Below are 24223 nucleotides of genomic sequence, written 5' to 3'. Positions count from 1 at the left end.
ACTCCAAATCTTTGTTGTGATGAGACAAAAGCCGAGGAACATACACTCGCGTGACATGTCCAGTGGAATATGTTTGGCTCTCACATCCCTTATCTACCAGACAAATAAAGGATAATTCACTGGAAGATGCCAAGACTTCAGAAGATGACTGATTGTACAGCATTTCCTTGGTTTCTGGAAGATTCTGTGGCAAGGATATGGGAGTTGAGTACAGCAGATTGTTTGAGTATTCAGGAAGGAACTGAGGGAGGGTGATATCAGGAGGGTCATGAGTGTGACTTTTGTGTCAAGAAAATCTACTTTGGCCTGCAGTGTGGGTAGGTGGTTTAACATTTGCTAGTTATTCTCTAAGATTGGTTAATTTTTGTATATACTTAATTATATGTATTCCATACTGTTCAATTTAAAATAAAACAATTATATAGAATGTATCTATTCATATATTTATGAATATCACATCACATTTTCTTAATTGTATGCAATGTATAGTTTCCTTAACTGCTTAATAATTAAAAATACAATTAACTGAAAATGTACAATACTATTTATATAACATTTTATGTAAGATAGGTCCACTGAGTTAAATTCCAAAGCCCCACATGAATCAATAAACTTTTATCTTCCTAATGCTAGCAGCTCTATCTGCAATTTACCTGCTTTGTAAGCAGCTCTTTGCAGGTAAGAGCTCTTTGTAGGAAGCAGCTCTCTGCAGGAGGTCCCTTTTGTCTTGTCACTTTAGCAAAGGTATATTGTAACTAATTTTTAAACCAGAGATCCCCATGCTCTACTCATCTCCAGCCCAAGCACACATTTCAAATCTTTTGATCACACAAAACATTGCTAATGTGCTTTTTTCCCTTTAAATCAAAGAAATAGAAATGAAGAATAAGTAATTAACAGATGATTAGATCTTTCCCCCTCTTTCCCCTTCAATAATCTCCCAAACTGCATGAATGAGATTGCATCTAATGAAAAATAACAAGGAGTTAATAAACTTGAGCAGTGGGAGATGATGACCAATCTGACACACCATCTCAATGAGTACCTGAGATTACTTCCCCCTTTGCACTTTAAAAATTGACATGGCTAAGCAGAATCTTCAGGACAGGTTCTGAGACATGAGTCAACCCTGTCCTTGTGGTGCCAGCCTCCTGAGTAAAGCAAACTTTCTGTTCCTACCAACACTCACCCTCAAGTATTTGCTTTTGAGCAGTGAGCAGCCAACTGTCAGGGCAAGCACACTGACTGAAACCGCCCACCCTGGCCAGGCACCATAGTAATCATTTGCATGAGTTGTTTTATGACAGGAGGTTCTGGTAAGGAACACAGAACTAATAATCCACCACCAACTGGAAGAGTTCAGGAAAGGGCTAAAGGTCACGTGTCTGACCATCTCCCAGAATCCTTCTCACTGGCATCCATCTTGGCAGAACAAGGCATGCCCCACCAGGAAGGACTCTGAGTCAGTCTGTGGCAGAGCTGTTCTTCTGGGTTCGCTTACCCTACTGCTTTCCACCCAGGTTCCCTTTCCCAATAAAATCTCTTACTTTGTCAGCACATGTGTCTCCTCAGACAATTCATTTCCGAGTGTTAGACAAGAGCCCAGTTTCGGGCCCTGGAAGGGGTCCCCCTTCCTGCAACACAATTACTAAGACTTTGAAGGTGTTAGGTAAAAACACGGAAGTAGTATAATGAGATCACTGCAGGTAGAATGTGGCTTTATTTTTATTTTTTGTAAAAAACAATAAAACATGTTTAGGAAAGCACATTAAAACACTTTTTATAAAGCAAGTTCATTCATTTTTAATAAACTACTCCTGTAGTCCCTTTGATAATTAATGTAAAAATATTAAAAGGTCTTGAAATATTTAAGGAAGACCACAATTCTTAAGAATTAAAACTGTGATTTCTACTCTTTTGCAGTAGAGAGTTGCCCATCTATCTTTTCATTGCTTTTGGTATTTTTCTTCTATTGGAAAATTGAATGGACCATCATAAAATTTGCCTTTCATAGGATATGAAAACAACATTTTTATACTTTCCGATTTTATTCTTTGCTATCCAGGGGAAGCATAATATATTTGTCACCAGAAACATTACAAGTACAAATATCTGTGATGAAATCATATCCCATTAATAGTTCTGCACTGTTTTATTTCCAGATAGATTTTATCTTCAACCTCAGATTTCTAATGTATTTTATACTGTCCAAATGAAAACATCGAACTTTGTCCTTGTTCGCTAAAAGACTCCTAGTGCTGTGATGCAATTTCCAGAATCCATAATGCTTCGTTATGTAGAAAAGAAAGTGAATGCGGGGAATTGGAGGTGCATAGAATGAAAGTGAATGGTGAGGAAACCAGGCATTAGCAACCACAGGAAGCTTCAACTTCTATCAAAATTTTGCCAGCACTCTTTGTTGATCACATTTATCCAGAAGTTTACAGACATGGGTATCAGGAAAAATCTGGGGTCAGCTTCCTTGCACAGAGAAAACAGCACAGAAAGGGTGAGGAAATAATTCAAGAGACAGAAACTTTAAAATGTGAAAAGCCTTTAAGACTGTCTACATATGTGACATTTTTCCCCACTATTTCTTCTTTCCTTCCTGTCTTCTTTCTTTTTTATTTTTTACTTCCCTTCCTTTTTGTCTCATTGTTCTTTATTCTGCATAGTAAAATAATCTTAGTATGATTATTCTTTACCTTGTTTTAAATTTCTGAAACTTTTACTGTCTTTTACTCTATTATGAGGCATTATCTTCATGCATTATAACTGATACTATGTCGTTTAAACAGTACTCTTGCCTGGAGGATCCCATGGACGGAGGAGCCTGGTGGGCTGCAATCCATGGAGTCGCTAGGAGTCGGACATGACTGAGCGACTTCACTTTCACTTTTCACTTTCATGCATTGGAGAAGGAAATGGCAACCCACTCCAGTCTTCTTGCCTGGAGAATTCCAGGGACGGGGGAGCCTGGTGGGCTGCCGTCTATGGGGTCGCACAGAGTCGGACACGACTGAAGCGACTTAGCAGCAGCAGCAGCAGCATACCATTTAAAAATGATTCTACTACATTTTAGTTGAGCACTCCTTTCTCACAGGAGATTCAAAGAGAGTTTTTAAAAAGCATATAACCCACACAAATTATAGGCATTGTCTGCTTTTTAAATCATGGCTATATAAGCATTAAATGTTACAGTAAGGCTGCTTTCCTCATCCCAACTTTATTTCCTCCATGTGCCTAAAAGGCCTCTTTGATGAGATTATGTACTTCAGAGACAGTCACATATGACTAACACAATATAAAACTGACTTCAGAACCTGTATAATCTGGATCTTATGTTCCAATGATAACTTCCCAATTATTAATTCACTTCTGTCCTTTAGTTCTAAGGTTCATCCTTTTAGAAGGGTTTGAAATCAGGATTGATTGAAAAATAACATGAGAAAATTTGAGTTTGGCTTCCCTTGTCTAAGAGTTGACTTTCAGGACCATGGGGCCTTTGGCATACAGAGTCCTCAGCCAGTCTTGAAAATGTGTAAGAGCACGTGTGCATGCTAAGTCACTTCAGTCATGTCTGACCCACCAGGCTTCTCTGTCTATGGGATTCTCCAGGCAAGAATACTGGAGCGGCTTGCCATTTCCTCCCCCAGAAGATCTTCCTGACCCAGGGAGTGAACCTGCATCTCTTACATCTTCGCATTGGCAGGCAGGTTCTTTACTGCTAGCGCCAACTGGGAAGCCCCTTAGAAAAGCAATTCAGTTCAGTCAGTCTTGTCTGACTCTTTGGGACTCCATGGACTGGAGTCCCAGGCCTCCCTGTCCATCACCAACTCCCAGAGTTTACTCAAACTCATGTCCATTGAGCTGGTAATGGCATCCAACCATCTCATCTTCTGTCGTCCCCTTCTCCTCCCGCCTTCAATCTTTCCCAGCATCAGAAACTCCCACAAAAATGGCAAACTCCATTTACTAAATCTTCCTCTCTTACTGAATATATAGAATCTCTGGAAACAAGGGAAACTACACATCTGTTTGTGAGCCAACTGTATTAATTGCTACTTATGTAAACATTCTCACAGAGTTTCATAACTTTGCCAATATATTTTTATCTTTTTAGAGTATGCCTTTGACATCTTTCTGTCCATCACACAACAAATCTTCTGTAATAAACACATAAAAAATTTTAAGGGAGCAGGATTCTCCTTCAAAGCATATGTTGCTTTTTACACAGTTCCATTCTCTTGCTATGGAGAAGGCAATGGCAACCCACTCCAGTACTCTTGCCTGGAAAATCCCATGGACAGAGGAGCATAGTAGGCTGCATGGGGCCGCAAAGAGTCAGACTCGATTGAGTAACTTCACTCACTTCACCCATTCTCTTGCTATGGATACTAATTCAACAAAATATAATTTCTCAGTATAACCCATTTGTTTTACTGATTGTTGTGTCTTGCTCTAATGTAATCCAATATGTTTCTCTAAGCTCCATTGTTTTCAATTATTGAATAATTTAATCTATCCAATTTCTAGACCTGCAGTATTTGTATCCTTTACTTTTGACAGCTTAAATATTGTAAATGTTTTCTCTTTGCAGTTTTTATAAACTACATGTACATAGAAAAGGAAATAAGTTTTCATTCATTTCCTTAGTTAATTGTAATTGATTTATGCATTTCCTCATAGACAGTGAGGTCTACTTTACTGATCTTTTCTGTTATACAACTAGGCAGTTTAGCTGACATAATATCACTTTACCAAATAATTGAACACAGTTGAATTCCTATTTAAACATATTTTTGATGAAAAGATGGTTTCACCCTACCATCTTGGGATAGTCTGTGCTTTGTCATTCATTGGCTTTCTGTTTCTGTTACTAGTATGATACACTCCTGGACTTTCTCTCATACACCTTTTCTTATTCTTCCTGCTTTGGTGGAAAGGCAAATCTGAAAAAAATTGAATCAAAAAAAAGTCTCCTATTCATGAATATGAAATCATGTCAAGAAGCTTCCTAATCCAATAGTCTTCTTCTCTCCTTTAAAGAAAGGGCATGTACTATTCTTCATTGGTTATGCTGGTTACTTATTCCTTCTCCCAATTGAAAAATTCTATGTAGGTTTATTCAGACACATATAAAAGTCTAATGTAATTAAATGTCAATCATTATATTCAAAAGTATTCCACCACTTTTTAATTATTCAATGACAGTTAAATATTTTGAGTTTCCTAAGTAAGATGAGGTTTCCCATAGTCAACATTATCTTACATCAAATCATCCCTATTAAGAACAGCTTCTCCATAATGTGAGTGTTCTACAAATACCACTGTTTGTATCTTTATTTATCTTCTAGAGGAAAATATTTATGAACACATACTCAAACACACACTTATCCATTATTTAAAAAAAAAAAAAAAACCTCTCTTTCTTCTCTCATCCTACTGTTCTTCTGTTATGAATTTTGTTTTTAATTATTTCTTTGTTTCTATTTTTAAAATGGTTTATGCTCATTCAAAAGCAGAGACATTACTTTGCCAACAAAGCTTCGTCTAGTCAAGGCTATGGTTTTTCCTGTGGTCATGTATGGATGTGAGAGTTGGACTGTGAAGAAGGCTGAGCACGGAAGAATTGATGCTTTTGAACTGTGGTGTTGGAGAAGACTCTTTAGAGTCCCTTGGACTGCAAGGAGATCCAACCAGTCCATTCTGAAGGAGATCAGCCCTGGGATTTCTTTGGAAGGAATGATGCTGAAGCTGAAACTCCAGTACTTTGGCCACCTCATGTGAAGAGTTGACTCATTGGAAAAGACTGATGCTGGGAGGGATTGGGGGCAGGAGGAGAAAGGGACGACAGAGGATGAGATGGCTGGATGGCATCGCTGACTCGATGGACATGAGTCTGAGTGAACTCCAGGAGTTGGTGATGGACAGGGAGGCCTGGCATGCTGCGATTCATGGGGTCGCAAAGACTCAGACACGACTGAGCGACTGATCTGATCTGATATATTGTACTACTTACTGGCCTATTTTCTTTATAAAGCCTTTTGCTCTAGAACCTTCTTTATAACAATTATTAACATATGTTGAGTAGCTGAAAAGGTTTTTAAATGCTTTTTTCATATAATCATTTTTCATTGAATTTTTTTTCATATTTACACTAAATTTTTCTCACTAGGCATTTTCCACTTCCATATTTCCAGATATGAGGCAATCAGATTCCCTCTTCAGAATTTTCTTAGTTTTTAAAGTGATCTCTAGAGATATTCTTTATATAACCAAATACGTTGTAACATTTTTTTTTCTAAAATAGATAGTAACATGCTAGATTAGTGTAGTAGATAGAATATTGATTCCTGGAAGATACCCACACACTAACCAATGGAACCTATCATTATATTATGCTGCTAAGTCACTTCAGTCATGTCTGACTCTGTGCAACCCCATAGACGGCAGTCACCAGGCTCTGCCATCCTTGGGATTCTCCAGGCAAGAACACTGGAGTGGGTTGCCATTACCTTCTCCAATGCATGAAAGTGAAAAGTGAAAGTGAAGTCGCTCAGTCGTGTCTGACTCTTTGCGACCCCATGGACTGCAGCCTTCCAGACTCCTCCACCCATGATATTTGCCAGGCAAGAGTACAGGAGTGGGTTGCCATTGCCTTCTCTGATCATTATATCAAGTGGCAAAAGAGACAACTTATGTACTTAGGGTACAGACTTTCAAATAGGAGTATTGCCCTGGATTAACTGGGTAGGCTCAAGACAGTCATATGAGCACTTCAGAGTGGAAGAGGAAGGCAGAAGTGTTTAGAGAGTTCCCTGCAGAGAAGACTGGATTAGATCTGAGGTTTGCAGACTAACAACTCCACCTGTGGATACAGGCTTTAGAGATGGATAAAGTAATCATGAACCCAGAGGTAAATGATCTGTCCAAACTGGGAATGAGCCTTAGCTAACAGCCAACAAAGAAACTGAGACCTCAGTAATCCAGCCTCAATCAACAATCTGAGTTCTGGCAACAGTCAGAATGAGTCAGGAAAAATATTCTGTCCTCGAGTCTCTACAAACACAAACATGCAACTCCTTGATTTTGGTCTTGTGAGACTCTGAGATTCTGAGTAAAGACCCAGCCAAGCTATCAGATCTCTGATCTGAAGAACCTGATCTGAAGATATAAAGAATCAATCTGTGTTATTTTAAGCCATTAAGTTGGTGGCGATTTGGTATGGTAGCAATAGAAAACTAATACCATTATCCTTCTGTGTCACAATGTATCTGGATAACTTTTTCACACCAGTCCCTGTTGTTGTCCATTGTTCAGTTGCTCAGTTGTGTCTGATTCTTTGTGAATCAATGGATTACAGCACATCAGGCTTCACTGTCCTCCTCCATCTGCCTGCTGCTGCTGCTAAGTCACTTCAGTCGTGTCCGACTCTGTGCCACCCCATAGATGGCAGCCCACCAGGCTCACCCGTCCCTGAGATTCTCCAGGCAAGAACACTGGAGTGGGTTGCCATTTCCTTCTCCACTGCATGAAAGTGAAAAGTGAAAGTGAAGTTGCTCAGTCGTGCCCGACCCTCAGCAACCCCATGGACTGCAGCCTTCCAGGCTCCTCTGTCCATGGGATTTTCCAGGCAAGAGTACTGGAGTGGGGTGCCTCCATCTCTCAGAGCTTGCTAAAATGCATCTCCAATGAGTTGGTGTTGCCATTCAACCATTTTGTCCTCTGTCATCCCCTTCTCCTCCTGTTTGCTATCTTTCCCAACATCAGTGTCTTTTCCAATGAGTCACTTCTTTGCATCAGGTGGCCAGAGTATTGGAGCTTCAACTTCATAATCAGTCTTTCTAATAAACTTTCAGAGTTGATTAACTGGTTTTATCTCATTGTAGTCCAAATGACTCTCAAGAGTCTTCTCTAACACTGCAGTTCAAAAGCATCAATTTTTTGGCACTCCGCCTTCTTTATGGCCCAACTCTCACATCTATACATGACTACTGGAAAAATCGTAGTTGACTATATGGACCTTTGTCAGCAAAGTAATGTCTCTGCTTTTTAATATGCTGTCTAGGTTTGTCATAGCTTTTCTTCCAAGGAGTAAGCGTCTGTTAATTTTCTGGCTTCATTCACCATCTGCAGTGATTTTGGAGTCCAAGAAAATAAAGTCTGTCACTGTTTCCATTTTTTCCCCGTCTATCTGCCATGAAGTGATGGGACTAGATGCCATGGTTTTAGCTTTTAGAATGTTAAGTTTTAAGCCAGCTTTTTCTCTTTCACCTTTATCAAGAGGCCCTTTAGTTCCTCTTTCCCTGGTAGCTCAGCTGGTAAGAATCCACCTGCAATGAAGGAGACCCTGATTAGATTCCTGGTTCAGGAAGATCTGCTGGAGAAGGGATAGACTACCCACTCCAGTATTCTTGAGTTTCCCTGGTGGCTCAACTGGTAAAGAATCCTCCTCCATTATGGAAGACATGGGTTCGATCCCTGGGTTGAGAAGATCCCCTGGAGAAGGGAAAGGCTACTCACTCCAGTATTCTGGCCTGGAGAATAGTATAGTCCTGTATAGTCGAAGAGGTCACAAAGAGTCAGATACAACTGAGCAACTTTCACTTTCACTTCCAGCTTTTTGGTATAAGGGTGGTGTCATCTGCCTATCTGAGGTTATTGATATTTCTCCTGGGAATCTTGATTCCAGCTTGTGACTCACCCATCCCGGCATTTTACATGATGTATTCTGTGGAATTATCCAAATTTTACACAACTTATGTAAACCCAAAGTACATGAGCATGCTGTAAATTAGTTAAGCCTGTAAATTGGCACCCAGCATTTTTCAAATATTTTGCAATGACAAATACAACTAGAAAAATGCTATACATATCATTTTACAAGTATGTAAAGATAAAGTGGTGGTTCTAGATGTTTTTTAAATAGTTTTGATAGATATTTCCAATTAACTTCCTAGTCATATATATATGTGAGAGTTGGACTCTAAAGAAAGCTGAGTGCTGAAGAATTGATGCTTTTGAACTGTGGTGTTGGAGAAGACTCTTGAGAGTCCCTTGGACTGCAAGGAGATCCAACCAGTCCATCCTAAAGGAGATCAGTTCTGAGTGTTCATTGGAAGAACTGATGTTGAAGCTGAAAATCCAATACTTTGGCCATCTGATGCGAAGAGCTGACTCATTTGAAAAGACCCTGATGGCAGGAAAGATTGAGGGCAGGAGGAGAAGGGGATGACAGAGGATGAGATGGTTGGATGGCATCACCGACTCAATGGACATGAGTTTGAGTAAACTCCGAGAGTTAGTGATGGTCAGGAAGGCCTGGCGTGCTGCAGTTCATGGGGTCGTAAAGAGTCGTACACGACTGAGTGACTGAACTGAACTGAGTCTTTATCTGTTTACATTCCCTTTAAGTAACAAACACTTATCTTTCTTTCTTTGAAAGATAGAAGATTTTTCTCTCAGAAAAACTTGTGACTGAAAGTAAGTTACAGATCTTCATGATAATTACATATCTGATTAAATTTAGTTTAAAATTGTATGTATTTAATTATTATTGTAGACAAAGATCTTTTATAGTATGCTTTGCTCTATAAGCAATTTTAAATTTCTTAGCCTATTTCTTATATATTAACAGATTATACAATTCTTATAGATAAATAAATGTAAATTAGCTTCAGTTCACACATATAAACTAACTTCGGATTTTATTGCATTGTCTTTGACTTTTTTGTATTATGTTCTTCATGTATAAAATTCCCATCATTAACTTTTTATTTATTATTTTTCAATATCTTATTATATTTAAAACATTTCTCTTCTAAAATAATTAAAATTTAAAGGTATTTTTCACACTACAGTGTAGTGATTATTAAATAATAAAATATATGAGATTAGGGAGTGTCAGAGGAGATTTATTTTTAAATTAGATACTCAGGGATACACACACACATGCACACACAAATAAACATTCACAATGTTGTTGCTGTTGTTTTTTAGTTGTTCAGTCATGTCTCTTTGTGACTCCATGGACTGCAGAAAACAGACTTTCCTGTCCTTCACTATCTACTGGAGTTTATTCAAATTCATGTTCATTGAGTCGATTATGCCATCCAACCATCTCATCCTCTGTCGCTCTCTTTTCTCCTGCCCTTAATCTTTCTCAGCAATAGGATCCTTTCCAATGAGTTGGCTCTTTACATCAGGAGGCCAAATTATTGGCACTTCAGCCTCAGCATCAGTTCTTCCAAGGAATATTCAGGGTTGATTTCCTTTAGGAGTGACTGGTTTGAACTCCTTGGCATCCAAGGGACTCTCAAGAGTCTTCTACAACACCACAGTTCAAAAGAGTTAATTCTTCAGCACTCAGCCTTCTTTACAGTCCAACTCTCACATCTGTACATGACTACTAGAAAAACCATAGCTTTGGAAATGTGGACCTTTGTCAGCGAAGTGATATCTGTGCTTTTTAATAGACTATTTAGGTTTGTCATAACTTTCCTTCCAAGGAGCAAGTGTCTGAATTCATGGCTGCAGTCACCATCCACAGTCATTTTGCAGCTCAAGAAATAGTCTTTCAGTTTCCATTTTTTTCCCCATCTATTTGCTATGAAGCAATGGGAATGGATGCCATGATATTAGGCTTTTTGAATGTTGTAGTTTTAAGTCAGATTTTTCACTCTCCTCTTTTACATTTATCAATATGCTCTTTAGTTTCTCTTCACTTTCAGATATGCAGTGGTGTCATCCGCATATCTGAGGTTGATATTTCTCCCAGCAATCTTGATTCCAGCTTGTGATAATCCAGCCTGGCACTTCACATGACATACTCAGCAGAAAAGTTAAAGAAGCAGGGAGACAATATGCATCCTTGACTTACTTATTTCCCAATTTTGAAATTTGTACTCCTTTCTCAATTTCAAAATTTTCCAATTTGTACATTCAATATGTACAAAAGATAAATCATGCTTAAGTCTTACCTTTACTGTGAAAGAAACTCACTAGGTAATCATGATAGTACCTGTTTGTCCTCACTTTTAAAATATACGTGACTAAACTTAGTGTTCAAAAATTTTCTTTGGTAACAGTCAGAGCTAGAGCTGTGCTTTCCATGAACTTTTATGCTCTATCTTTCTCTCAAAAAAAAAAAAAAGCACTTGGTTGTTAGTTAACTCTGTTCTCTACACTCCAAAGTTTTAGTTCATACACTGCTCAATTCATATCACAGACCTCTCAATAAATTTTTAAGAGTGCTAAAATATTTTCATCACTTTAAAAATACATCCTGAGACAATAACATATGTAATTCAACTAATGCATATATATTTTTTTGTTGCTATTATTTACCTGCTAAGCTGTGTCCAACTCTTTGTGACTGCAACACACCAGGCTTCCTTCTCCTTCACTGTCTACCAAAATTTGCTCAAACTTATGTCCATTGAGTCAGTGATGCTTTCTAATCATCTCATCCTCTGCCACCCCCTTCTCCTCTTGCCCTCACTCTTCCCCAGCGTCAGGGTCTTTTCCAATGAATCAGCTCTTCATATAAGGTGGACAAAGTACTGAAGCTTCAGTTTCAGCATCAGTCCTTTCAGTGAATATTCAGGATTGATGTCCTTTAGAATTGATGGATTTGATCGCCTTGCTGTCCAAGGGACTCTCAAGAGTCTTCCCCAACACCACAAATTAAAAACATCAATTCTTTAGTACTCAGCTTTCTTTATGATCCAACTGCTACATCCATACATCATGACTACTGGAAAAACCACAGCTTTGACTCTATGGAGTGTGTGTATGTGTGTGTGTGTGTGTGTGTGTGTGTATATATATATATATACTTTCCTTTTTCTATTTTCCACCTTCTTTTTCTTTGACTACAGGCATCCAACTAGATATTTTTTATTCTTTGTCTTTCAACTTCACCTTTTCAGAAAACTGGTAGCTTTTATAATTATTGAATAGAAGGAGACTTTTGAAAAGAGATAATATTTTATTCAACATACTATGTTTCCTGCTATGAAGTGTCTGTATTTTTTTCTATATCTCACTCTTTCTTTGTGGATTTAACTAATATTATCTCTCTTTATTTCCCCTGTCCCTTTCTTCCTGCTTTTAGTGGAATGGATTCTTCAAAACCTTTACTAGCTCATAGCCAAAAAGCTGACCTCGTTGCTCCCTTTGAGACATTCTACTCACCCACAGGTAAAGATTATTTGATTCTATAGACAATAATTTTGTATACAGCTCTATAAAAATATATTCACACTAACATTTTATCTTTAGAGAAGTGTTAAGTATTATATGGGGGAAGTGCGTACTTTTCATATTTTTAAAAATGTAACTGGTTTTAAAATTTGTTCAGCACTGAATACTAATATTTCCTTTTTGAAACCAAGTATTCTTTCTAGTGCATGTTGCTTCTATACTATGAGAAATTGTCCATTCCTATTTTACTAACAGGTATTTGAAGAGCATAAGAGATTATAAAATTTGCCAGAGTTAAATTTCAAGCAAACTCTTAGATATAACTAAGTGTTCATTTATTTTATAATGTGTTTATAAAGTGTTCTTTGTATTTTGTTACAACATATTGTTTTTCAATTTGATTTTCCCCTTTCATCGGATCTAATGGCCATACCTCAATCATGTAACTTGTTTATTTCATAATATGTTGATATAGTTTATTACATAATACATGACATATGCCAAGAAAGTTCTGATATGAAATTTTATATCTTAAAATATCATACTACTTTGTAGGTAAGTATATTTTAATATCAACAAAAAGAAACAAATGAAATAAACATATTTATTTACCAAATACATGACTTCATTATAAATTAAATATCTTAATATAATTCTGAGATGAGAAAAATTCTAATAGCAAAATACTACCTCCAAGAAATGTTTTGATAAATAAATGTTTTAGATAATGTAATTTCTGGCAAGAAGTTTACTTTCCTGCTACACTTCAATAAAAATAGTTGATACATTTTTGCAGCCACTTGAAAGAAAAATGTTACTATGCCAGAACTTGTCCTTCATGTACCAAGTTTACTCAAGAAAAATTATACATAAAGATAGTTATAACCTTCCTGATTTTTGCTTGCAGGAAATTCTGATTTATAAGTGGTAGTTAAACAAAAAATTGCTTAAAGGTTATCCCATAAGTGGATGTAGACTTCTCAAAGGAGCAAATAGACATGTATGGAAACTCCCTGGGAGCTTGTTCCTTCAAAGACCATTACAGTATTCAAAATGAAAGTATGTTGTCATAATTTTCACATTTCATAATGACAGCACCTTTTTTCAAAATCTTTACGAACATACAATTTTAAAAAAGCATTTTCATCAATAATCTGTGTTATTGATAGTTAAATAGACTTTGTCAATTACATTGGTTTTGGTTTCCTCTAGTTTCAAAATTAAAATTCAATTGTAAAAACTCTGTAAATTGCAGAATATTTTCTTACTGAGTTTTGCTCATATATTTCTGATAGATTATGTAGATTCCCATGGCTTGGTTTCTGTGCAAATTTGCATGCAATGCAGCCAAGCCTAATGACAAAAATAAAATCATTAATAATTATCATTAATTATTTTAAAGCTTTATTGCACTTTTTATGAGTATTCAGAGCAGTCTGATTCTTAATATTTGGTAATACTTTTCAATCTTGATATTTAGAGTTTTCTTGCCTTATTGCTTCTACTAAATTCTTCCTTCTCCAAGTCTTTCACTTACCCTGTTTTTAGGTTTTTGCTGTTGTTATATTTTCCTCCCTTTGCTACCTATTCTCATTATCTTCTGAGTCTTTATTGTGCTGATCAACTTATATTTTCTTTGAAAGTTTTTGTTAATCATTTGCTTTTATTTCACCATCCTCCATATCCTATTAGTCATCATAAAAATGTAAACTTTGGAAACTATCTCACTCAGCTCCCTGGCAGAAAGAATGGGCAGAAAGGGAACACTAGGTAGATAGTAGAGAGACAGATAGATATATCTTTATAGTTACCATTTCTTAAAATACACTCCAACACCAAAACAGGGAAAGTACAAAAGTCCCTGTACAATAGTACAGACTCTGGAGATTTTAGTTACATATATTTTGATAGTAAAAACACAAGCTTTAGCATTCACATTTGTTTTCTCATGGCACCATCATCCTTCTATGAACAAAATTTGTATCTTGAGAGCATATTAAGCACCACTGTTTACTAAAATCTTAACAAAATTGCTCCTTTGATTATTTCATATAAGCCAATCAGCCGACTTACAGAAAGCTTTAACACAATGTTTCTGAGACCTACCATAAGTCCTGTCATTAAAAATATGCAAAATAGTGAAGAAGAAACATTTTCTTGATTGTTTGCCCAAATATCTCCCTCATGAGGAAAGAAAATCACCAACAGCTTGCTTTCATGTGAGATGATGATTCACAAAATGGTGAAATAATACATACATAAGTTATGGATTAAATTAGGCAATAAAATATAGATTATTATCATTATGCCTTTGTTGAAACAACATTTTATTGCATTACAAAATCCCAGGAAAGTGTGTAATACTTTATTGGGGTTATTTTTTTAATAAACATCTGTTAGTGAAACACTATCACTCTTGTGAAGATAAATGACCTGCTGCTCTTTTCTCTTTTGTCTAACAACTTATAAAATCATAAATTTTATTTTCCAAAAGGAAAAAAAATGTTTAACATTCCAGTTATTTTTTTTCACAAGTGGATCTAGAAATTTACCTCTAATTTTCTAGACCATAAATATTAAAAAAGTTTCCAAGATGAGCTGATGATAGACTTGAACAGAGGCCACCAAGGGCTTCTGGGAAGAGTCTTATGAAGAAGCCTGAAAATTTAGCTTCTTCCAGGCCTGGACCTTATCTGCACTTCAGAAGTTCACCTGCCTACAAACACTATGCTTTGAACGTTTGAACAATTACATGAGAGTAAGAACAAGAAGCAAAAAAAAAAAAAAAATGCACTTGCACACATGTACACACATCAGTTAAGTAAGATGCTTCTTAACTAGGAGTAAGCATAGTCTTGAAAAATACATATTTCTCTCTTCAAAGTGTATTTATTACTCTTCTAAATTGTGACATATATTTACATATACATATATATATATATATGATTCTTCATATTATATTCTATGGCATGTTGTTTTCTAATATTAATGTACTAAACTAAATTGGCTCAATTCCAAAAGGCAAAATTCTAATATTAATGATGGTAAGTTAACTTGCATCAGTTTCATGAGGCAAAACATGTGCTCCCTCGATGACCAATAATAGCTAGAAAGAAATTTCTGATTTGACAATTAAGTACTATTAGGAGGAGAGAGGGAGGAAATGTTCCCATAATCTAATAATTTAGCATCCTTTTATAATTCTTGTCTGATTCAATCATGACAATAGAGATTTGTTTTGGTCTTCAATCACAGAGCCTCTGTGAAGCACTGAATAAGTCAAACTGGTGGAGTGAAGATCAGAAACAGACTATAAGAAGAAGGGAGTCATCAAACCAACCAATCTGAGAACCCCCAAAAAGTCAGCTTCCCAAATGGAAAAGGAAGAGAGAGTTGGTGACATTTACTGGACATTGTTGTCTCTTTGAGTTTGTAGTGAAAGTGAAGTTGCTCAGTCGTGTCTGACTCTTTGCAACCCCATGGACTCTAGCCTACCAGGCTCCTCCGTCCATGAGATTTTCCCAGCAAAGGTACTGGAGTGGATTGCCATTTCCTTTTCCAGAGGATCTTCCTGACACAGGGATCGAACCCAGGTCTACCTGCATTGCAGGAGACACTTTATCCTCTGAGCCACTAGGGAAGCTAGTAGTAGGTTATTTAATATCAGGCTCCAGGATCTGTCCTTTAGTAGGTTCATAATTAGGAATAAAATTAGAAATGAGATAGAAGAATGTGAGCACAAGATACAACACACACATTTCTGCTACTGTCTTCCATTTGTAACCATGTCAACCTTGCTTCCTTGCTTTGCTTCCACCTTTCAAATATTTCACAAATTTTTATCTTGGCCAAGCCCTACCAGGCAACAGTTGAGGAAGGAGCTTTGCTTACTTTGAGTTTCAGTTTCACCCAAAAGCGGGAATTTATAGTCTGCATCACCACAACCTGCCCCTTGTCAACTTGGCCTCCTTATATATCTCTTGTAATCATATTTAACTTCCAAATAAAGCAATTCTAAATCAGGCTAACCACTTTAGCGTGAGTGAATTCAACAAACACAAGCCAGTTCCAGCAATTTGCTTGCTGTTAAGTCAATCTCCTTTCAGCAGACTTGTCTGTGGAAAAACATAATGAATAAAATATCCTGCGAACTGACTGATAGTGGTTATGGCAGAACTATGATGGTCCAGAAATACAATCTATATCCTGGTGGCTTATTCCAGTGCTAACAAATGGATTTCCCTTCAATGATGCCTGAATGACTGCTCCCTTGGGTGAATGGTACTATAATGCATGTTCAGCTTGGTCTCTGCTACTGATGTTGCCAAATCCAGGCTTGTTCCACTCATCTGCAGGACAGGCCAATTAAATGAGAGATGGGTTGCTGGGACAAGGAATAGCAACTACTCAGAAAGTCAACAAACCAAAAGGATGATAGACTATTGTCTCAAAAAAAATATATTTCCTGGATTTGGATACTAGTTTCTTTTATAGAGCAAAAAGGGGAAGGTGAGGAGGAAAAGTAAAACAGGTGATCATTGTTTGCAAATATTTCCTGATTCTAGCCAGACTCTGTAGGGGATGCATTAATTTATTCTTTCTTGTAGCCATTCATAGGTGGGCCTGGTCAGGGTATTTCCTGTGAGTTTAAACAAAAGTATTTTAGCTTAATAATAAATTTTAGCTTAATAATAAATCTGGCATGGCAGGGTTCCCAGGGATGTGCCATTATGTAAACTTTAAGCTGTAGGCAACATCCCTTGAACATAAAGTTTACAGGTAAAATAAACAGATCCAATAGGGAGTCTAATTTTTTCTTCTCTACTACACTGATATGTTTGTCACTCAGCAGTGTCTACAGCCAAACTGCCTTGGTGAGGTAAGCATATGTTGCTGAGCTCAGGCTTAAAGTTCATCTCTGCCATCACGGTCATTTGGTCCATAAGGACCAGGATTATGGTCATATCACAAATAGGTCATCTTCTTGTTCACCTGGTCAATAGATGTAGAGGAAGAAAAACAATTTTTTCTTCACCCTTCTTAGTTTTTGGCTGAAATTTCTGTAATAAGAGATATTAACAAGAGAAAAACCAGTAGACACATTAACATGTGTATTTTATGTCAGGATATATTCAGGAAAAATGAGAAGCACAAAGTTGTGCCTTTGGAATTCAGGATTAAACATCATCTTATAAAGGAAAAGGAAGGAGGGATGCAAGTCTTTGGGGGAAAGAAATTTTTTGGAGATGAATAAACCCTTAGAAAAATAGGTTAGAGGTATGATCATTCGTGACAAAGGTTGAATGTGATATGGAATTCTAGTCCTATCTCCTGTGATAATAGCTAATCTTCCCTGGTTCATAAAACTGCTGGGAAAGAAATGTATGACAAATGGCTCCTTTTGGAATATCTGTCTTTAGGTAGATAAGGGGAGTTTAGAGAGAACCCTGTAAGCAGCCGTTTTGTCCTTTTCCTATTTCTGTTCCCCTTAAACCTTTGCGATAACTAGGTAACATTCAACCCAGCTCCTGACTAGTGCTCTACTGAAGGTACACAATCCCTTGCCTAACCTGTTGACTCACTTCCTGAATTAAAAGGAGTAAGAATGAAGAATTAAGTAGGTAAAGAGTGACTGTATCTCTACCCTCAGCTTCCCTTTAGTAAATTTACAAGCAAACAACATTCACAAGAGAGCAGACAAAGGAAGATCAGAAGTCAGCAGGTTTGCACGCAATGGAAAAATGATGAAGAATCTAACCTTCTACCTTAATGATTAACTGAGATTGTTTCCCCCTTTACTTTAAAAACTTTCATGGCTGAGCAGAATCTTCAGAATTGTTCTCTGGACATAAGACTACCTTCTCCCCAGATTGCTGACTTTTCTGACTAAAGCACAGTTCCTTTCAATTGAATTTTGCTCTTCAATAGATTTTGAGTGGCAAGCAGCTCAACTTGAATTTGGTAACAATCTGCATTTGCTGTTTCTCAAATGTCTACAGTTCAAAATAATCATCATACCAAAGAAGCATATTTGGTGTGGCATATACTGCTACCTTTTATTAAGATTTTTCTCTGCTGGAGTTGCTTTTCCATTAATATTTATATAGGTTACAGATCTTCACACTTTCTGCTTACTTGATGACACTTACCTTTATTTGCTTTTGAACTGTTGTGTTGGAGGACTCTTAAGAGTCCCTTTGACTGCAAGGAGATCAAGCTATTCAATCCTAAAGGAAATCAACCCTGAATATTCATTGGACGGACTGATGCTGAGGCTGAAGCTCCAATGCTTTGGCTACTTGATGCAAAGAGCTGATTCATTGGAAAAGACCCTAATGGTGGCAAAAAGTAAAGACAGGAGGATTAGGGTGTGACAGAGAATAAGATGGTTGGATGCCATCGCTGACTCAATAGACATGAGTGTAAGCAAGCTCCAGGAAATGGTGAAAGGCAGGGAAGCCTGGAGTGCGGCAGTCCATAGGGTGGCAAAAAGTCGGAAACAACAGAGGGACTTAACAGCAACAATAGATATCCTTATCTGTAGATTTCTAATTTTTGTATTTCCAAGTCCATAACCAAAAACCCTGGAATTACCACTAATTCAGTGCCCATGAACCACTTTAGATCTCTCCGTCTGCTATCTTCTCTGAAAAACAAAATTAAAACAATGACAATAACAACATAACATACTGCTTAAAGTTCTGCCCATTAGTAAATGACATTTTCACCACTGTTCCTCAGCATCATCCCTAAATATGACAGTAACTCCGAACTAATAACTTTCAGGTGGTGGCAGCCTACTGTAAACCAGGCCCATTTTTTTAATCTCTCTCACGTGATGGTCACAGTGAATTCTCCATGAGGTCACAGGTTTAGGGTGAGACAGAGAATGTAGTATATCCCTTCATTAGATTTTATTTAGGATTTACATACTATCCACTTCTACGGCTGCACTGCATAAAACCAAGATGATTTTACTTTTACCTTTAGTTCTAATTGTTGAGACCGTTTATTCTTCTGAGAAATTTACAGTCTTTCACTTGAAAGTCTAGAATATATGTGCTTATATGAAAATACATTTTAATCTGTATGACTTAAAATTTGTTGTTGTTGAGTTGTTAAATTGTGTCCTACTCTTTTGTGACCCCATGGATTATAACCCTCCAGGCTCTTCTGTCCATGGAATTTCCCACACAAGAATATTGGCGTGGGTTGCCATTTCCTTCTCCAGAGAAATCTTCCTGACCCAGAAATCAAACCAGCATCTCCTGCATTGGCAGGCAAATTCTTTACCACTGAGCTACCTGGGAAGCCCAAATTTTGTTTAAGGTGTCTTAGAATTATTTATTTTATCAGAATGTGATAAGTGTATCACAATAAGTAACTATATGACTATGTCCATACTTATCCTTTTATGAAAGTTGTTTATATTATGAAAATTGAGCTTCTATACTTTTCTATCATTTAAACAAATTGACCTTGTTGTCCCAGATTTTTATGATTATATATATATATATATATATATGCACTATGAAATGTTTTTTGATTATTTAAAACACAGTAGGAAATTTTTGTTGTTGTTGTTAAAGTTAATAACTTGCAAATTAGGAAATCAGATGTTGGACAACATCTTTCACTAAGAGTAAGTCAAGATGCATGAATCAGCTCAACTATTTAAAAATAACGTGTTACTTTTTGTTTTGTTTTGTTTTTAATTATTTTTTAATTGAAGAATAAATGCTTTACAGAATTGTGTTGGTTTCTGCCAAACATCAACATGAATCAACCATAGGTATACATTTGTCCCCTCCCTTTTGAACCTTCCTCCCATCTCACTCTCCATCCCTCCCCTCTAGGTTGTTATAGAGCCCCAGTCTGAGTTCCCTGAGTTAAACAGCAAATTCCCATTGGCTATCTATTTTAAAAAAGAACAAATAATGTGTTTCCTCTAAAGAAGCAAATTGTAAGAGTCCAGGAACCTATGTAACAAGAATCCTTTAAAATGGTTCCCTTGATTCTTTAAAGTTCCCATTGCTACTTCAGTAGATTCTTCTTGCACTGGATATAACAGAGGTTTGACTAAACATGCCTCTGAAATTCCATCACATGTTTCCTACATAAATTTTTCAAGCAGGATGTCTTAGAGCAAAGAGGGCTGGAATGTATGATTCTTTAGAATTATTCAGTTCAGTTCAGTCACTCAGTTGTGTCAGACTCTTTACAACCCTGGACTGCAACATGCCAGTCTTCTCTGTCACCAACTCCTGAAGCCTGCTCAAACTCATGTCCATTGAGTCAGTGATGCCATCCAACCAACTCATTCTCTTCTTCTCTTGCCTTCAATCTTTCCCAGCATCAGGGTCTTTTCCAATGAGTCAGTTCTTCTCATCAGGTGGCCAAAGTATTGGATCTTCAGCTTCACCATCAGTCCTTTCAATGAGTGTTCAGAACTGATTTCCTTTAGGATGGACTGGTTGGATCTCCTTGCAGTCCAAGGGACTCTCAAGAGTCTTCAACACCACAGTTCAGAAGCATCAATTCTTGAGTGCTCTTTAGAGTCCAACTCTCACATCCATACTTGACTACTGGGAAAACCATAGCTTTAACTAGATAGACCTTTGTCAGCATGCTTGCTAATAAATGTCTCCAGACATGGCAAAATTTTAGAGTATGGTGGTTACCAATATACACCAAAAATAATCTAATAAATGTACCTAATCCAATTAGCATAGAATGGTCCTCAGCTGAAAACAAGTTTGTTTGTTTGTTTTGTAAAGTCTCTGAACTATTTAGAAGAGACAAATAAATGTGCTCAAGTAATTGGAGCGCTTACAAGGTAACAGGTACAAAGGTCATGATAGTTTAATGTAGGTGCTTTGGTATATTATAAATTCTGAGAGTGTTTGCTGTTTCCATGATGTTATTTCAAGTCTAATCAGAGTAATCTAATTAGGAGTACTTTAGTCAAAAATGTAATTTCTCCCACAAAGCACAATTAAAAAAGAACTTACTGAAAACATAATCTTGACTCTTCTCTTCCCATTACCCCCAGCACCAGCAACCCAGAACAAAACGCCCTACTGATATACATCTATATTTCATCTGAGATTAAATCATTTGTCTATTAATTTCACTATGATATCACATATTCATAGTGTTGTAACCACGTGTTCTGGTAAACAAACTGGAGTGCAGTTCATTACACCTGTGGGTCCAAGGCAGAGTCTCCTCTTAGCCAAGGACCCTGATCAGTTTTTGTGAAAACCTTATATACCCTAAGTGTACGTGCCCAAACCCACCTCCCCAAATTCCCTGAAACTAGTCTGAACAAAGGAAAAGAAAGATACAATCAAAGTTAACCCGTGATTCATATGCCTTAAGCCTAGGTAGTTAACAGTGGACAATTATCAATAGGCCTGTGGTCATACCCCAATAAGCATAATAGAATGCATGATTCTATTCAGTTCCATAGATAATTAGGGTATTTTTTTAGGCGATGGAGAGTTTAGGTATGAGCCCTGGGGTTCTTCCTTCCAGGGGCCTGGTTTTCCAGTTGGTATGTCATTCCATAGATACTGGACATATAGCTCAAAGTCTGCAGTCCGGCCCAAGATGGAGTCCTGCTTTTAAGATGGAGCCTGTCCTGTTTCCTCCTTCAGTAGTAACACAAAAAATTAAAAATAAAAATGTAAAAAAATACTGTCAATACTTTATCACAGCTTTGAATATCTTTTCACATCCATATGCTTCTGAAAATAGTGAATAGCGAAGGTGACATAGTAAATAGAACATTAAAATAGTAAGACTCCATTTTATAATTCTGCCTTAGGTCAGAGTTTCTGACAGCACTCAGATCTCAGCAAGCATATTTTATTTGGGACCTACCTTGCCTTTACCTGCTCGACAGTTTTGAGCAGCTATATTTTTATCTTTTCATTTCAAATATTTAGTTATTTCTTCAAATGATATTTATTTTCCTGTTAGCCATTAGTTTTACAATCACTTGTCATTTGGAAAGAATGTCTTAGCAAATCAGATTACATAGTCAAAGGAAATGCAGGTGTTCCTTTAGGCAATCTTATTTTGAATTTAATTTACATACAATATGATATTATATAAGTAGCTGGAAGATATATTCACACATTTCAAAGAGATTTCAGAGGAAGAAAAAATAATAGTCAGGATTTGAAGGGGATATGTTATTTGGTGCCATTTTTTATCATTTTTCTCTTCACCTGCAAACACTATGCTCAAATAATATAAGTTTATAGGAAAACTTCAATGGCAGTAGTGGAAGATAAGAGTCAGAAAAGCAAATGAATTTATTGCTTTTATTTCTATTTAAATATAATATTGTCTTTTCATTCTATTTCAACCTTTTAAAAATATTTCTTATATTAAAATAACTAGAAAGGTATTTGAACACCAGATGCCAACAGCTCAAGGTTATTTGTTTTGTCCTCAAAATATCAGTAGGAAACAGGCAGCTTTATCCAATACACATATGTGGGTATAGTCTACAGTAGAAACATCTATTCTCTGGCAGTAGTAAGTGTATCATTGAAAAGATACCATGGTGTTGAAAAGATGAAACAATTTGAGGTTGAAATGCATCTTTTATATAACAAACCTGTAGGGCTTCAAAGATTGCTTTATTTCTCAAGTATGTCTCCATGTAGTCTGGTTATACCCTCTTGGTTCTGTGACTGAAAGCCTCATGTGTTCCTCACGATTTCACTGTATTTCCCAAGTTGGGGCATGACTCTACAAATTTTTATTGGCCTATTTATCTCTTGGATTCTTTTAATAAATTATGTTTCCATGCTTCACCTGTTCCAGATATGGATACCAGTTCCTTCTCTTTTCTTCTTTTTCCTTTCTGTCTCAAACTACTTCTACTTACAACTCTATTTCTATTTTATCTCTAATCTCCATCTTCATTCTGTAAAAGGAAAGAAGTAACCTGATTCCATATTGAATCTATTTGTTTAAGCTCTAGCCCTTGCATTGTATAGTTAATTTTCCCCTGCCCATCCTTGCTAACTCTGCCCATAAGTAAGCAGCTCTTGCAGGAAAGAACACTCAGCAGGAAACTTATTTTTCTTGTCACTTTAACAGCGATAGTAATACATTGTAAGTAGCCTTAAACTGTTGGTGAATTTTAAGGTTATTTCTTCATTGCTAAAAATTCGCACATGAAGTGATAGGTAAGAAATGGATTTATTTAGAGAGAAAACAGACTCCATGGACAGAGCCTCGACCATCTCAGAAGGTGAGAGTGCTTGGAAATATGGTGTGGTTAGTTTTTATGGGCTGAGTAATCTAATAGGCTAATGAGTGGGAAGATTATTCCAATTATTTTGGACAAGAGGCAGGATTTCTAGAAATTGGGCCATCAACCCATTTCGTGGCCTTTTATGATTGGCCTCCAAACTGTCATGCACTGATGAGTGTATCGTTTAGATAATAATGTATTACAATGAGTATATAATATGCCACAAAGTACACTGGAAGTCAAATCTTCTGTCTTCTGAAACTATTTGGTTCCAATCAGTTTATGTTTCGTCCTTAGACTACGTCATTCTTTTAAAGATTGTTCCTGCCCCTTTCTCTTATTTCAAACCAGGCATCCTTATGTTCTAGCACCAAGCATCCTCATGTTCTAGCACCAGGCATCCTTATGTTCTATGTGCCTTAGGTCGTGGCACACCTTTCAAATATCTCAATTATGCATACCTTGCCTAAACTGTTGGTTCTTTCTTTAGATCAAAGTAGTTGAAAAGAAGAATAAGTAATTAATAGATGACCAGATCTCTTCCCCAGTTTCTCCTTCAGCAATCTAATGAACAAATTGTGTGAAAAAGATAGCATCTAAAGAAAAATTACAATAAGTTGTTTTGCCAAAATTTTCCTTTTCATCTCAGGTTCAAAAGATTTGTTAACAAAATAAGACACTCATTATATACAAATAAATAATACAAATATTTATTAAAGAATTATCTAGCTTACATTCAAA

Source organism: Bos taurus, chromosome 17, assembly GCF_002263795.3.
Source record: "Bos taurus isolate L1 Dominette 01449 registration number 42190680 breed Hereford chromosome 17, ARS-UCD2.0, whole genome shotgun sequence".
In the NCBI taxonomy this organism is placed as follows: domain Eukaryota; kingdom Metazoa; phylum Chordata; class Mammalia; order Artiodactyla; family Bovidae; genus Bos; species Bos taurus.
This window is presented reverse-complemented; position numbering follows the sequence as displayed.